The sequence below is a fragment of the Crocodylus siamensis genome, chromosome 2, assembly GCF_052110815.1.
Source record: "Crocodylus siamensis isolate JL-2025a chromosome 2, ASM5211081v1, whole genome shotgun sequence".
Taxonomy (NCBI): Eukaryota; Metazoa; Chordata; order Crocodylia; family Crocodylidae; genus Crocodylus; species Crocodylus siamensis.
This window is the reverse complement of record NC_143396.1, coordinates 83,559,009-83,574,349: the sequence shown is the minus strand read 5'-3', so window position 1 is coordinate 83,574,349 and position 15,341 is coordinate 83,559,009. Positions and strand designations below refer to the sequence as shown.

The 15,341-nt window shown below is 39.5% G+C and overlaps 1 protein-coding gene across 2 annotated transcripts in view; it reads right to left on the bottom strand.

Moving 5' to 3' along the window:
* MARCHF1 (membrane associated ring-CH-type finger 1) overlaps positions 1 to 15,341 on the bottom strand; it is a 479,517-nt gene that overhangs the window by 302,193 nt on the left and 161,983 nt on the right. For both annotated transcript variants that reach the window (XM_090036253.1, XM_090036254.1), the window contains exon 3: positions 5,747 to 5,825. The gene's annotated coding sequence lies outside the window, so the exon portion shown is untranslated. The remainder of the gene's footprint in view (positions 1 to 5,746; positions 5,826 to 15,341) is intronic.

Below are 15,341 nucleotides of genomic sequence, written 5' to 3'. Positions count from 1 at the left end.
CTGGCCAATAGGGAAGAACTGGTGGAGGATATAAAGGTGATGGGAAATTTGGGAGGAAACAATCATGAGAGGATACAGTTCCAGATCCTGAGACAAGAAAAGCATAAGGTCAGCAGAACTAAAACACTACATTTCAAAAAGCTGAATTTCAACCAACTGAAGGTGTTAGGAAGCGTGGTGCCATGGGAAGGTAGACTGAAGGACATATGTACCCAGAAGGGTTGTGAGCTTCTAAAAAAGCCCAGCAAGAAGCTACTCCGACATAATAGAACTACAAGACAAATGGTAAGAGACCAAAGTAGCTGCACAAGGAGCTCTAAGATGCTTCAAATGCAAAAGCCAAGCATACAGGCAACAGAAAAATAGGCAGGTCATCAAGGAAGCATACCTAGCAAGAACCTGCAGAAACAAAATCAGGAAGGCATAGATAAAGAATAAACTGCATTTGGAGAGGGAGATTATAGACAACAAGGCGGCTAGGGACAGACATTATATGTAAACCAGTTTAAGTGATGAGAAACTGGTTTAAACCTGTAACAGAACAGATGCTCAGTGCACATAAACCAGTTGAAAATGGCTGAAACCAGTTTGAGATAAACCTATGTGAATGTAGTATCAGACTTAACTGATTTGGGTCAAACCAGTTTATGCAATGTCTGCCCCAGACCCCTTCCTGGTTTAACTTAAACCAGAGTCCCCCAACACCCCAGATGCTTTGCAACCCTGGGCAGGGCTCTCTGCTGGAGCTCCAGCAGAGACTGCAAACACAGCAGCACCTGTCTGGCTTCTCCTTGCTCCATCCCCCCTCACCACTCCATGCTCAACAGCACGGACCACATCCAGCATGCAGTATAGTAGCTAATGCTGAGAGGTGTCTGTGTAAGGCAGACAGGACAATGTCCGTTTAGGGCTTGTTGAAGCTAATCAATAGGTAGCTGATAATGAGCCTACCTTTCTTCCTTGGAAAAATCTGTTTAAGAAGAGCTTGAACTCATGAGAGAGGCTTTTGATTTTTTTGATGGGATGATAAATACTACCAACTCCCTGTTTAACTAAATGCTTTGTTAACTCCCCACTGGCCAGAAGCAGTGAGGGGAGGAGAAACCGCTCCCGAATCACAGCGTCCTGCCAAAGCCTGGCCATGCCCCCGCTTCAGCTCAGCACTACAGAAGGGATGGGAAGGCTGGTCTAGCATTCCCTGGCTTCTAGCCTGAGCTACCACAGGCATGTACCTGTATTTCTTCAGTCCAAAGGGGATGTCTATGTGGTTACAAACTGGTTCAGGCCAGCCAGTTTAGACTAACCTGCAAAGACTGAATAAATTCAGGCACAGGCTTTTTGAATGTCTGTCCCTAGCCAAAAAGTTTAGATAAGAATGTTGGGCAGAAAAGAAAGACCAAGGAAGCTGTGGCTCCAGTGTTAAGCAGCCATGGTGAATCCTTACCAGAAGAGGCAAAGAGAGCAAAGCTACTCAACATCTAGTTTGCTTCAGCCTTCACAAACCATTAAGCTGCAGACACACAGTTTACAAACATTATCTGGATAAGGAAAGGGATAAGCTGAGGGATAAAATAACAAAATACGCAGTCAGAGAGCTTTTGATGGGTCTGAACAAAACCAAAATCAGCAAGGCACACTTTTCTAGTTTTCCTATTACAGGGTGCAGATTCAATAGTAGTAGTCATGCTTTAGAGAAACTATGATAGTCTACTTTGCAGGGCAGCCTCAAGCTCCTCAGATTTTAAATTCCCAGGCTCCAGGTAATGCACCAAGAAGGCTGTCCAGCAGCACAAATAGAGGTTCCCTGACATCTCAATGTATGAAGGACTCCCACACACTCAAGGAGCCTATCTACAGGGTTTTCCAGGGTCCTAAGCAGCCTGACCAGGAATATCAGCGTTAGATTTCCTTAAGTTCCCAGGCTTCTGCGATTCCTTCTCATCACATCTGTACCTTTGCGATTTTGGAATTCTGCAGGTGTTTAGGCTCCTAGATACAGGGCATTTTCCATATTTAAAATTACTCTTGGTTTAGCAAAAAGTAATATTTTTAAATGTTCTTTTCGTGCAAAATTTTGCATATCTATTTTATTCAAAATCAAAGTAAAGCAAAAAAAAGAAAAGAATGTATGACTTTCAAAGGCTCTAAAGATTGTGCAATGAAAATGTGGGTTTTTGCTGCATTCCCAAAACACGTACATGTATTTAATTTCTCCACAGAGTTACTCAACTCATCTTGCATATCTGTGCTTGAGAAGTATACCTGTTATGTAGTTGTGACATGGTAGCAACTGAAATTCTAAACACATTAAGCTAGATTTTAAACCAACACATGGGAAGAGACAACTGTGAAATGCTCCCTGCTAAACACATGAGGAATGGTGGCAAAAAGGAAGTACTATCTTCCACTTTACTTACAGTCAAACCCTGGACTACACTAGGCCTTGCTCTTCCCACTGTGGCTAGTCATAATGTAATGTAAAAGAAACCTTATTCCTCATTCTCACTCACACACCATACAAAGGAGTGTGGCCTGTGACATTATCCAATAGTTCAGCTGAAATTCTGCCTTCATACTACTCGACAGTTACAGAACTAGTAATACTGCCTCATGCTTGGGTGATCTAAAACTACAGTAGGCAAAAACACTTGGAGAAAAACCTGCACTGCTTGAGGGATAAGATCTTGTCCATTTTTAAGTCCCGTCAATGGATGGCTTACAAACATATGGTCTACAATTTTTTTTTAATTACTTTCTCTTCTTTAAGATTGTATTGCACATTTTATGCCACCATTTCCTATTACAATCAAGCACCAATATATTTATAAAATTATATGAGGTACAGACTTAACTGACAGGTATTTGGGAAATGGAATCCTTTGTTGCTATGTGCAACTCTGAAATATTTTATGTTTTCAGGGAATTTTCCTTTTATTTCATAGGGGAAAATGTGTTGCCAAACTCCAGCTCAGCAAAATATGCCACACATTTTCTGTTCTTTTGCTCTCAAACATGATCCTACTATTAAAATTGACACTAAATGAGACAGACTGCCAGTACTTCCAGATATTATAACTGCTTGGCCTGCCTATTTGTTGTCTGTCATTTAAGTATTGTGAAGCTGTCCATGTAAAATACAGATCCTGGTTTCTTTGCATCATGCCATAGATTTTTATGACAGTGTCACTTAATTTATCCTTGTCAACTCTGTATTTTTATTCTAATCAATAAATACGTAATCATTTTTCCTCAGTTTGCTGCTGTCAGTGAAGAAGTACAACTATACTAAAAGAGAACATGAGAGAATTGGAATAAGCAAGCTGATGCCAATCTCAAAACCTAAATTCTGTTTTCTTTTTCCTACTAGCATGATGCTGGAGCTGTACCCACTACCCCATTTGTACTACATAATTAAACTTACCCCGCAAAAGAACCCTCAGAAATTTAAATAACGAGCAGCTTTCCCTCGCCCAGAACACCTCGTGTATCAGTGTCCCTGCACTTCAAAATGGCAGCAGGGGAGCTTTATCTAAAGCTTGTCAAATGAGCTTTAGTTAGAGCGCCCCAACCACCATTTTGAAGTGCAAAGACACTGAAACATCAGACATGGAGACTGGCTGGAGCATGGTAATTACCATGCTCCAGCAGGCTTAATTAATCAAGTCTCCTCTGCTGCATTGTAATTAAAGCACCCAGAGCATAATTACAATGCGTCAAAGCAGACTCAATTAATCAAGCTTTAACTGGCCCCTGCCACCATTTTAAAGTGTGGGGACACTGATATATGAGATATTCCAGGCGCTTTAATTAAAGCGGCTCTTGGAGTTGCTTTAATTAAAATGCCCTCCCCCGCGACCCCCAGAGCATTTTGAAAAACACCCATATATATTAATTATGAAGGCTGGTCTGTTTCCCAAGTCAAGCTTTTGTAGAGGTTCATAAAAATTTGTTCGTACTTTTTCAAAACATTTTCTTGAAAAGCATTTAATGTTTTCATCTAAGCAGTGTGGAACTACCTCCAGGAACACCTTTTTTCTTTATATTGTTTGCACACTATTGATGAGATTTCCAGGACGTTGAAGAGGCAAGTAGTACAACCAGGTTCAAAGAGGGATTAGACAGATTCATGAATGATGGCTCTAGTTGTCATTATTAAGCAACAGAGTCAGAAATGTTTCCTCTGGCATCTCTAAACCAGTGATGGTGGATGCCAAGGAGGGTAATGGATAGGGGATGGATCACTCTTGATGTACTCAGTAAAGTGCCCTCCTTTTGATGCCTCCACTTCTGCCACTATTGAAGACAAGTATGCTGGGTTGCATAGGCCATTGGGTAGGTATTGCACTTCTCATGTGCCAGTGAGTTGTCCCATGGTACATACACTAGGTCTTGAATAAATCTTAGCACTTTCTGGAGGCACTCTCCCCTTTGGCTGTGCCAACATCTTAGTTAAAAATCTGGAGTGTAATTACAGTGCACTGGAGCAGACTCAATTAATTAAGTCTGCTGGAGCACAGTAATTACTGCACTCCAGCCAACCTACATACCTTGTGTATCAATGTGTAATTATGGTGCGTCAGACCAGCTTCCCGGCTCGTGTACAGGCACCCTGTAGTTCGATTTGAGAGACAGACCAGCCTTCAAAGTTTAGTGTACAAAGTTATTTTTCTAAAATAAACTATCCACAGTTTATCAGATGCATACAGGAATGTCCTCTAATTGTGAAATAATGTTTATTGTTTTATTGTCATGAAAGCCACCCTGTGTTCAGACTTTTTAAAAGTATTATTTAAGAAATAAGTCTAGTTAGCAAATCAGTGGCCTAAAACAGACAGCTCCTTTTCTCCAAAGTATGATTTTAACAAAGCTTGATCATACAAGTCCTGGCTGATTAATGGTATTAATGTCAGGCCATATAACCAAAATCTCCATATCCAGTGTTTTATGGTGAAATTTTAGACTGGGTTAAAATAATCTGGGTTCTGTTCTCAGCTCTGCCACTTCCTGTGTGACCATGGACAAATCAGTTACTCCCTCTGCACCTGTCTTCCCTTACAATAAAGTGGAACTAGCTAATCTTTCTCTCAAAGCCATTCTTGTCTTTCAGATACTTAGCTATTTCAGAGACTACAGCAATAACTAACTATATAAAACAGACCTTGATGGAAAATTCAGGTCCAAACCATTTTGATTCAGTGCTTGTTTTGTGTTTTATCTGAAAAGAACTGGTGTCACTCCAGTTGAAATCAAGTTAACTCAAACAGCTTTACTGAAACAGGACATTATTTGGCTATCACAGGAGAGATGGCCAAGACAGAACAGGACTAAAGGAGTTTATGTAGACTGTCTCAGCTATAAAATACTTTTGTTTAGGGGCACAAAACATGCTCTCTCACAAGTAGTCTCTTTCATAAGCTCCAAACTCACTTTTAGATAGAATATTCACTAGATAATGAACTAGTTACTATAGCTTAACATATATTTCAAGGAAAACAAAAGTATGTCATTATGTAACATACAGAGTACTGGTAGATAAAACTTACTCTTTATTTGGTATAGAGCCTTAACAGAGCAGAATAAAATAACTGTTTACTCTCCACTATAACTCAGCATTTTGAGAATAAGTAGCAAGAGAAAATAATGTAGCAAAGTTTCCCCTACATACATACACCTTCCAGAGGTTCTTAAGTACCCTCTATCTTTGATAATATATTATTCCATTAATTTATGACAGAAAGGAACTTACAAGTAAAGGAATCTCTTGGCAAATAACTACTTTGACAGAGATCTGTGGGTCTCTTCAAGGTTCTTCCCAGGTACATTTCCTGAAAAAAATAGAAATAGAGTAATGATTAAACAATTATGCAAAAGAGTCTGCACACATGAAGCTCATATCAAGTATTTGTATATTGCCCTAGACAGCATGTTTTAGATGTTAAATCCTATCTTTTAAGTATTACTTCATGCTGGAGATGATGCCAACTTTCGACTGGGGGAATATATTTACATATGGCCTGAACATTTTCCAGCCTGAAAGGGTGTCTAGATTCTCTTCCCTTCTCTTGTCCTCTTGGTGCAGTTAGGAAAATAATCCAAAATAAACTCTTGAAATCATGCCGGCAAGGGAATTTAACTGTAACTGATACTGAGAAAATGGAAAACTGTGACTTCATTACTTGCCCTCCTTCATTACACATAATTAAAGTCTTAAGAACAAGCAAGGTAAATGCAATAAAAAGGCAGGTATCAGTAATAAGAGCTATGTTGTAGGGCTATTGTAGCCATGTCGGTGCAGGAAATAACTTAGAAGCAATTATCATTTAGCAATATCTTTTATTGGACTAACTACATAGTAGAAAGAGACATTAGACAAGTTTTCGAGCACAGAATGCCCTCTCAGGTCTAGGAAAGAAACACATACAGCCTAAGCTAAATATCATATGACTATTTTCATTTAAGCAAAGGTAGTTGTTTTACCTGGTATTCAGCTTGGGCTGTGTACTGATGTTCAAATGACTCAGGAGAATTCTCCTGGGTTTGTTTTCCCAGTAGAAAAATGTACCCAGAGAACTCTATACATATGTTAGAAGAGCTGAGTCGCTGAGGAACAGAGACCCTGCAATGCTGACACTACCAAGCCGGGGGGCCCCATGCACACCTCTGTATGCTCTGTAGGCTCCGCTGTCTGTAAATGGATAGTGCATAGGACAGCCCTGATTAGCTGACCCAGACTACTAAAAGTCATGTGCAGCCCGAGACCACAGTGTGGAGACAGTGAAGGGGCTGCGCTTTCCAGCCTTGAAGCACTCCAGGGGCATTTTCTGCTTCTGTTTGGCAGGAGCAATTGAGTCCAGCCCAAGAGACACACCATCTCCCTTGACACATGGTGGGGAAGTAAGAGCAAGTCACACTGGGATGCCAGAGGACTATGCTGTGTCTTCTCTCCAGAAGCCCACTGGATCAAGGAATGGGAATCATGGGAAGTCACACACAAGTTCCTTGTAACAAACCCCACTCATCAACCTGCTGGCTATCACATTAATAGTGAACAATCACAGTGATAGTGGTCCCTGCTAAACAGATTTAGGACAGGCCAAGGCCCCTGTGCAGCCAACCTTTGCTGCTGGGGCCTCATGCTAATCCTTTGTGCACTTGTACACATACAAACAGTGCCGCACATCACCAATGAGTGTCCCCTCTACATATTAAGAGGGTAGATTAATAACTATGAACTCAGTTAACGAGGAGGCCATTGCTTGGCTTGGCAGATTTGCATTCACTAAATAAATAAATCTCAGAAGGGTAAATCTACAGACATTTGAGGCTACTCCAACACCCTGTAATTACAACACATCAGAGCAGACTCAATTACCCATGTAACAGTATCTGTGCTGAAAAACTGTGGCAGACTACTAAATTCAAACTCATTCAATGAGCTTTAGTTAGACTGCCCCCCCACCACCATGTTTCAGTGCAGGGATACCGATACAGGTGACGCAACAGGCACTTAATCAGAGCAGCTCTCAGAGCCACTCTAATTAAAGTATCCCCTCCTCCCCCCCACCACGTCCCAGAGCACATGTATAAAAGCCCTTGGTCTTTCCCATGGAATTCTCCCAGAATCCATTTAACCCCGGTTGTTCCTGGGATTATTTTCTCCTGGAAATAAATTTCTGAATGTCTATATAGTTGCAGTTTCTATTGGGAGAGTAGTGACTCACCCAGTAGAAACTAAACATCTGTATATGGCCTTAGACTGCATCTCCTTGTCTAGACCTAAGGAAAAAGCATGTTATATCTCAAAGCTCATCTAACAACATCTCTCCCAACTACACAGTTGTTCCAATAAAAGGTATTACCAAACAAATCAATAAAAATAGTATTACTAGTACTAGAAAAGCAAATTATCTACTTTCACTGTGTGAGACAAAATATTCATAGATACTTAATATACTGAATATGTGGTCTGATTTTCAGCACTTGAAGAATAAAGAATAACTACATGAAGTAAGAGCAAAATATGCTAGTTTAGTGTCAGAGGACTCCCACGTGGATGAGATAAGATGCTTAAAATCCAATTACGAAAGGAGAACTGAAGTGTTCTGAAATATCAAAAGTCTGACCAATGATCTAATTACTACAAAGCAACTTCCTGTTTACTGGGTTAGCTAACAAACTCTGTATGCAATCTCTTGAAAATGTATTTTAAGCCCCACTGCATAATGCATTGATTAAAACTGCATTCATACATAAAGGGAAAAAATAGAGACTGAAAGGAAAATTTAAATAAGTCCAAATGTATATAGTTATATACATAAGGTTTTTTGGGGGGGGTTTATAGTTCAGTACCAAAAATTTTACATAAAAAACAATATAAATGGTAATGTAGCAATCAAGACTGTAGAAGACATTCAGAAAGGAATAGGGGAAAAGTTGTGGATTTTAAAGAGTTTTGTGAAACTGGTACATTCTAAAAATATATGAAAGACATTTAAATTAATCATCTCTGCGATTCTTTTTATGTCCATTTATTTTAGGAAAATCGTTATCAATCTATCTCATTGCAGTAGTCTAATAAGGGCATAAGAGTTCACATGTGAAAGAGAATTCATTAATTCATAACACAAAATCTTAGGATCATAGGGAAGGGACCTCAAAAGAGTCATAGATTCATATATTGTTAGGTGCTGGATGGGACCTTGCAGATCATCAGGTCCAGCCTCCCCCACTCCGAGCAGAAAGAAAACTGGAGTTAGGTGACCCCAGCAAGGTGAATGTCCAGAGTTCTCTTTAAAACCTCCATGGTAGGAGGTTTGCACCACCTCTGGAGGGAGTTTATTTCACAGTCCGGACACCCTGACTGTGAAGGAGTTTTTCTTGGTATTAACCTGAAGCGGCCTTCCAGGAGTTTGTATCCATTGGTCCTTCTCTTCCCTGGGGGTGCTTTAGTGAACAATTGCTCACTGAGCTCCTAATGCACTGCTCTAATATAGCGGTAAGCTGCTATCAAGTCCCCTCTCAACCTTCTGTTCTTTAAGCTAAAGAGGCCGAGGTCCCTCAGCCTTTTCTTGTATGGCTTGCCTTGCAAGTCCCTGATCATGCAGGTGGCTTTTCTGGACCCTCTCAAGTTTTTCCACATCCTTATTGAAATGCAGCACCCAGAACTGGACACAGTACTCCAACAGCAGTCTCACCAGTGCTGAGTACAGCAGGAATATTACTTTCTTAGTTTTACATGAGACGCATTGGTTGATGCATGCTGGCATGTAACTTGCCCTGCTGACCACCGCCTGGCACTGCAGCTCATATTCATGCGACGGTCAATCATTACCCCTAGGTCCCTTTCAGCCATGGTGCAAGTCAAGCTGTCATTACTGAGCTTGTATGTATGTTAAGGATTGTTTGCCCCCAAATGGAGTACCTTACACTTGGAAGTGTTAAACTTCATCTGGTTCCGGTCTACCCAACTCTCGAGCCTGTCCAGATCTGCCTGTATCCACAACCTATCTTCTAACATGACCACACTGCCCCATAACCTGGTGTCATCCAGGAACCTGGCCAACGAGCTTTTCACTCCCCCAGCCAAATCATTGATAAAGATGTTGAAAAGCACTGGTCCAAGCACGGACCCCTGAGGGACACTGCTGGCCACTTTGCACAGGGACTCAGATCCGTTCATGAGAACTCTCTGGGTCCTACTCTGTAGTCAAGGTAGGACCCAGAGAGTTCTCATGAATGGATGCGTGTCTTCCTGGTGCAATTATCTAGTCCAGCCCCCTGCTCAAGGCAATCATCCCTGACTAAACCATCCTAGCCAACTATCTGTCTAACAAGCTCTTTAAAATTTCCAAGGACGGAGATTCCACAATTTCTATAGATAGCTAGTTCCAATGTCCTAACCACGATCCTCCTCCTTCTCTTTCTGAAAGATGGGCAGTATGTTTTCCCTTCTTCCATCAGCTGTGACCTCCCCTAACCTCCACAAGTTTTCAGAGAGGATAGTCAATGTCTCTGGTATTATCTTTGCCAATTTCTTCAGTACCCTAGGCTATATCCCATCCTGCCCTGCGGATTTGCAAGCACGTAGCTTCTGTAAGTAATCCCTAACCTGTTCTTCTACTACTATATGTTGTTTGTCTCCTTCCTTATTTTGTTGCCAAGTGCACTCAACATCTGACAGCTGCCCCTATTTGTGAAGACTTAAGTAAAAAAAGGCATTCAATGCTTTAGCCTTCTCTGCATCATCTGTAACTAGATTGCTTTCTGCATTCTGCAAGGGACCTAAGGTTTCCTTGGTCTTCCTCTTGCTTTTGGTATAATTGTAGAGTGTTGCCCACTTTATTGCCCTTTATGTCTTTTGCACTTGCATTCTATATTGTGCTTTGGCCTCCCAAGTTTACTCCCTGCATGTCTGTACAATATCCTTATATTATTTCCTAGTATTAAAGCCAAGTTCTCTGTTTATAAAATTCCCTTTTTAATTTCATCTCATTGAAGAGAATTCTGTCTAGCCAGGTTGGTATCCTAATGCACTTGCCATTCCTCCTTTGCTTAGGGTAGCTTGCTTCTGGGTCTTTAGAAAGGCTTTCTTACTCCTTTTCCCCTCAGACTTACCTCCTAAGGGATCCTGCCCACCAGTGCCCTGAGTTTGTTAAAGACTGCTTCTCTGAAGTTCAATGTTTTTATTTTGCTGCTCTCCTTCCTTTCTTTTCTTGGGATCTTTGAAACTATCATTTCATGCTCAGTCACTCAAGTTATTTTACCCCCTTGCATTCTCAACTAACTCCTCCCCATTTTCCCTGACTTGACCTCTCCACTAATTGTATCAGAAAGTTATCCCCAACACTACAGGAATTTTCTGGAGGGTTTGTTCATTGTTTCCCTTTCAGCATATGTCCCAGTAATTGAAGTCTCCCATAAGAACCAGGTCCTGTAATTTGGAAGGTTCCATCATTTGTTTAAAGAAGGCCTTGTCCACCTCCCTTCCTATTTTGATGGCCTGTAGCAGATGCCTAGCATGATATCCTGGTTGCTGCTCTCCCCTCTAAACTTCTCCGAGAGGCTTTGAACAGGCCTAACTTCCATTTCATACTAAGCCTTAGAACATGTGTCCATCACTATTTTATATAAGGTATCATTTTTTTGCCCCTATCTTTTTTGAACAAGCTATACCAATCTATGGCTATACTCTAGCCATGTGAACTATCCCACTGTGTCTCCATAATTCCAATTACATCATAATTCTCCGATGGTAGGACCTCCAATTCTTTCTGCTTGTTCCCTGTGCTTCTTGTATTAATATGTAAACACATCAGGTATCTAACGGAATGTCTTGTCTTCTTTTTGAGAACATTGCTAAGGGTTGTAGCTATTGCTTCTCCTTTACTCCTGACCAATTAAAACAAATAGTTGTTTTGCATGAATTTCAAAAGTACCAGGAATTCACTCATGGATTTTAATGCCAGAAGAAATTATTCTGACCATCTGGTTTGTCTTTCTGCACAAGACACAGAATTTCACTCAGTACTTCCTCCCCATATACACCTTCAGTTCACCTTTTCCTTGATCCCTCCATCCTTTCTGTTTTACAGATTTCATAGACACTAGGGCTGGAAGGGACCCCGGAGTATCATCAAGTCCAACCCCCTGCCGCAGGGGCAGGAAGTCAGCAGGGATCATAGGATCCCAGCAAGATAAACATCCAAATGTCTCTTGAAGGTGTTCAAAGTGGCTGCTTGAACCACCTCTGACATCAGTCTATTCCAAACCTTGGGGGCTAGAACAGTAAAGAAGTTCTTCCTTATGTTCAGTCCAAAACGGTTATGGAGGAGTTTGTGACCGTTCAACCTTGCCATCCCTTGGGGCACTCTGGTGAACAAATGTTCCCCCAGATCCTGGTGAGCACCCCTGATAAACTTGTAGGTGGCCACCAGATCACCCCTGAACCTGTGCTTTTCCAGGCTGAAGAGTAATACATTTGTATTACTTTGTTGTGGAAAGTTATACAGTTTCGCAAGTCTCTTTGCTTGTGAGCTACATTTTCTTGAAAATCATACTTAATTTTGTATGTGTTCTAGAAATAATTACGTTCATCACAAGTTGATCATATAATCATCTTTCCTCAGTACACCAACACTATTGGACTAGACCCCCAGTTGATATAGCAAACATAGCTACATAGATTTCAGTGGGGTTATACAGATGTTACCAAATGAAAATATGCCTACTGAATTTACAGAAGCAATTCCTTGGAACAGGTCCATGAAAAATATTTAGTTCATTTATGTGAGATAATTCAGTGAGAACAGAAACACAGAGATCCAGGACAGAAACTCCCCTCATATACAAATTATAAGAAATTCCTTCAACAATAGAAATTATACATCTTCAAGTAAGCAGATTACATTTATATTTACCTCTGAAAAGAGCTTATGAGTTTACACTTAAGCATTCAAAATATTCAAATACACATATGACTGCAAAGCAGATTTAAAATTCTTGGCCCAAATATTTATTCCTCTAGAGATAAAATTACAATATCAGTATATATTAACTAAAGTTATTGGTGTCAAAGAGGTCCCAAACTCTGATAAAGTGTATTAGATATAAACATACACATACATACAGATGTACCATCAGACAACTATGCGTTTTACGTGTACACACTCACCTATACACTGTCTTCATATTCATATTGCTAGATTTCTGTAAAAAAATCAGTTGGTTAAATTTCCATGAAGGAGGTTTTAATTTTCCAAGTGGTATGTTCTATTGAGCAAAAACCAATTTGTAAGGTTATAGAAGAGCTTGTAGCAACAGAGAACATATTGAACCAACAGGACCATAAAATTTGAAATTAAAAGTGTTTCCATGCCTTTCAGTAGAGGAATAAAATTTGAAGCTCTAAGAGTTATGCAAGAGACAGTTTACAGAAAGAGGAGATCAGGGTCACTGCTATTTTTCCATTTAACAGAAAAAGAAATTGGATGGACCTTAGGAAAAAAAAAAAAATCACTGACTTGCTGAGAACCAAAGAATTAAGTGGAAATTTACCCAACTAAGCCAATGATACATGGCAGTTTGAACTCAGGTTATTAAAGTAAAAATACTATTATAAAAAAATATTATTCAATTTAAAGGCAACCAAACAACTCTACAACTCTACAAGCAAAGTAAGTTTTACACTCGAAAATTAAGCTACAGACATTTCCATAAAGGAGCTCCTGGTGTAGCCAATGAATCATATATTGCTGTTGAATTACATAACTCCTATTCAATACCTGTATCCATGTTATTTAACTTTGGTCCATCTGCTCTGCAAATGTTCTGGTCTCCCATGGCAACATCAAATATCATGTAGCTCCCCATCTTCTGAAGAAGTGCTTTCGTTCTAACTGATCCATCTCTGAATTTCAAGCTGTCTTGTTTCTGTAGTATGTATGCATTTGGTATCATTTAAAATACAGCCTGGCATCAAAACAATGTATCCCATTAAGGGATCAGCAATAGCCTTCAGTATAGAAGACCTAATTGTCTTTTTTTTTAAATATAGTTGACAAATTTTATTTTTCAGAAAGCATCATGAGAATTGCATGTGAATCCTGCAAAGCAGGATTAGTAGAGCTATAATATAGCTATAATATAAACAGTGCTATTCTGTTGGTATATTTGACTTGATTAAACAACTAAAGTAATCATTTTATATGTAGTAAAACACATTTTGCAAATAGGATTGTATGCATTATACGATGAATTAAAAGAATATTGCAATTACCTCCTACTGAAACACAATTTAAACTGCATTTGACTCTCAGTTAATTATACAGTCTCATTCTCTACTTCATATTGCCATTCCTGCTTTTTGTTCTAAGTGCAAGAGAAACTTTACAATACATTTTTAATGCATGATAATGGTATAACGATAGGATTTGTTTTTAAAAACTGAGACAAACTGTGCCTCTGCAACCCCAGTGACTTCACTTTGTCTTAGCCAAACTCCAAAACTAACAAACAATTGTAAGTGTTCCAAATTCTTGAAGCTTAAGTTGAGAAATCTTGGCTCCAATTTTCAGAAACAGAGAAAGTGTATAGTATCCATTTTTAAGTCAATGGAAAGGACTAAGCATTTCTAAAAAGCAGTCAAGACTGGCTCACGAAGAGCAGCTGAAACTAAACCATTTCAAATCAAAGATTATACCTTTGAACATATGTCTTTTTGCATTAATGTTACACTTGCCAGGGTAATACTACAGCATTTTCAGTACGTACTACACGAAGTAAGAATTAGTGAAAAATTGTTCCAGTAAGTTCAAAATGCTGTGACACATTTTCAGATAAACCCAAGATCAGATGAGACCAAGGGTGGTGGGGGACTTGGTGGTAGTCAGCTGCATCTGTATTTTTCAATCCGCAGTGACATTTCAAGAAGTCTAATAGCCATTTTAAAAGTACACCACCTGTTTATGGAATCTCATGGCTTATACATCCCCTAGGAACAGTGTTCACACTAGTGCTCCTCCAACACCTCTTTTCTCACTTGCTGTTGAGAAAATGTATCTCCTCTATTCCCTGGAAATAGCCAGTTAAGGTGATCTAGTGGTTCCTGGCTCCTTAGTGGCCCAGGAGTAGTAAAAGGGTATAGGATTAAAGTAGAAGTTGTTGCCATATTGCCTCAAAATAAATATGAAATATAAGAAAACAGATGCATCACAGTGATTTGAAATCAGACAGGATCATAGGGAAGGAAGGGACTTCACAAGGTCATCTAGTCCAGCCCCCTTCTCCAGGCAGGATCAATCCTGACTAAATAATCCCCAACAAGCATCTGTCCAATCTGTTCTTGAAAATTTCCAAGTATGGAGATTCCATAGCTTCTCTAGGTAGCCTGTTTTAATACTTACAGGCTCATAGAAACTCTAACAAGGAATTCAATCTTAATATAGAAATTAAGCTAGTTTCTGACATATAACAATAGAAACATGTTCTTGAGTTGATAAGGACGTGTGTCTGTTACCTTGATAATACTGCTTGCTTTTTTCATTTTAAATTTACTCATAATGGCAAATGGACATTTTTAGTCAAATATTTCAGCCAATACAACATTAATAATCATTATAAAAGCAAAAACTTTATTCATGTATCACCCTTATAACCTAAAAGCCCATATCATTAATGATAATGAATTACCCTGGCAACAGTCAAAGGGGACACTGTATTTTGTATTACAGATACTGTTGCTCAGTAATTTTATCATTGTACTTATTTTAACAATTATGGATGACCTCATCTTAAGTAAAAAAAATAAATAAAAACTACTAATTGAATCAAAAGACTAGGATGTT